This window comes from Apium graveolens, chromosome 3 (assembly GCF_009905375.1).
Source record: "Apium graveolens cultivar Ventura chromosome 3, ASM990537v1, whole genome shotgun sequence".
Lineage (NCBI taxonomy): Eukaryota > Viridiplantae > Streptophyta > Magnoliopsida > Apiales > Apiaceae > Apium > Apium graveolens.
This window is the reverse complement of record NC_133649.1, coordinates 15,806,321-15,808,345: the sequence shown is the minus strand read 5'-3', so window position 1 is coordinate 15,808,345 and position 2,025 is coordinate 15,806,321. Positions and strand designations below refer to the sequence as shown.

The 2,025-nt window shown below is 38.6% G+C and overlaps 1 non-coding gene across 1 annotated transcript; it reads right to left on the bottom strand.

Annotated features, from left to right (window-relative positions):
• Window positions 1–1,671: 1,671 nt before the first annotated feature.
• On the bottom strand, window positions 1,672–1,778 carry LOC141716264 (small nucleolar RNA R71). Its single transcript, XR_012572979.1, has one exon. It is a non-coding gene; the product is annotated as a small nucleolar RNA R71 (small nucleolar RNA).
• Between the last annotated feature and the right edge of the window lie 247 nt (window positions 1,779–2,025).

Here is a 2,025-nt window from a genome sequence, read left to right as displayed (position 1 = left end):
CGGGACAGAGCGCAAAGGAGAAGATGACAAGAGACCTATAGCACAATTCAACAAAGACGAAGACGATCTAGTTTATTCTTGTGAATCTTTGTTTTGAGTTGTAGTCTTGGATGCTCGTTTCTTGTTTTGTTGAACCTATACTCTTGTTTTGTACTTGGTTTTAATTATTTGTTATAAAGACTACGTTTGTTTTACCATGCTTTCATCGGAACCCATGTTGATAATGAGTCCGATTATGGGCTAATCGTTATCGTGGGGTTTTAGCGGATTTATTTATGGATTTCTTTAGTTAATTCGTTTGATGCCTTAGTGTGCGGTGATTGTATGATAACCTAGTATTGGTTGTGCTTATTCGTCTTATGAGCGCCGCGAACTTATAAGATAACGTGTTAATTCTTAATGAAGCGAAAGTGGATTTAAGGATTTAGAACTTGCCATGCTAGCATAGGTTCATTTATTGTTATGCATGATTCGTAGGTAATTTTAACCATCTTACTTACCATGTGTAATCAAGATAGATAACTTGTGCTTAAACCGTTATATTGTCAAATTCTATAGACATATAGGGTCTCAATATAATTGGTGTATATTCAGCTTCTATCTCTTTTGTAGATGTCTGATAGTATGGTACTCGTGCAACGAAAGTTGGCGTTTATCAGTTTCGTGTTATCTGATTAGTATCATCACCATTGCATGCTAAGGTTAAGAATGAAAAAGCTATTGAATGAAGTATTTAATGAAGTTAGAATCCCATATTTGTCATATATATTAATTCAATCAATCTTATTCTCGTAGTTATAATTATTAGTTTAATTCTTAGTTAATAACAATCTCAATTAGTTATCATCTTAGCATTGAATAATAACCATACATTGTTGCTTAGGTGCATGAATTAATTAGTTAACCAATACAGTCTCTGTGGGAACGAACTAGAAAAGATTATATACTACTTGCGAACTCCTATACTTGCGTGTATTATTAGCGCGTGTTTAGCGACTAACAAGTTTTTGGCAACGCTGCCGGGGACTGCAGTGTTAATTGATAGTTTATGTGCTTTCCATCAGTGGTCGTTAAAGTTCATTGACTCGGACATTGTTACTTATCTGTTTTCTTGTTTTATTTCAGGTGCTCTAACGAGGGTGTATGCATACGCGTTCGCGTACACGTAAGAGAACTCTGGATAAAGTCGAGGAAGAACTTGTGGTGGTTCGAAGGGAAGTTTTTGAGGAAGAAAAGAAGGTAGAAGAAGAAGAGAAAGTCGAAGAACCAGTTATAGTAGCGATGGAAGATCAAGCAGAAAATCCGAAGGCTTTGATGGACTATTCTCAGCCCAAGATTAATGACATTCAGTCGAGCATCGTCAGACCAGCCATCAGGGCTAACAATTTTGAGATCAAAGCAAGCACGATTTAGATGATACATAACTCAGTTCAGTTTGGGGGTTCTCCTACTGAAGACCCCAACATGCACATCAGGGATTTTATCGAGATCTGCGACACCTTCAAGTTTAATGATGTGACTGAAGATGCTATCAAGTTGTGACTCTTCCCGTTCTCTCTAAGGGACAAGGCTAAGAGCTGGTTATATTCTCTACCACCAGGGTCTATCACTAAATGGGAAGATCTGGCACAAAAGTTTCTCACTAAATTCTTCCCTATGGCGAAGACTGCTGCAATCAGGAATGCTCTTACTCAGTTTGCTCAGCAAATTGGAGAATCTCTGTGTGAGGCTTAGGATCGATATAAGGAGATGCTAAGGAAGTGCCCACACCATGGCATGCTTGATTGGATGATTATTAATTGCTTCTACAATGGATTGAGTGCTACTTCTAGACCCATGCTGGATGCAGCATTAGGAGGAGCCTTGTGGGCTAAGAGCTACGATGAAGCTTATGAATTTATTAAGCTGATGGCTGCTAACGAGTACCAGAATCCTTCCCAAAGGCTGCTCAGGAAAAAGTTGCAGGAATTCTGGAGTTGGATGTAGCAACTGCTATCGCTGCCCAACTTAAGGCTTTGACAATGA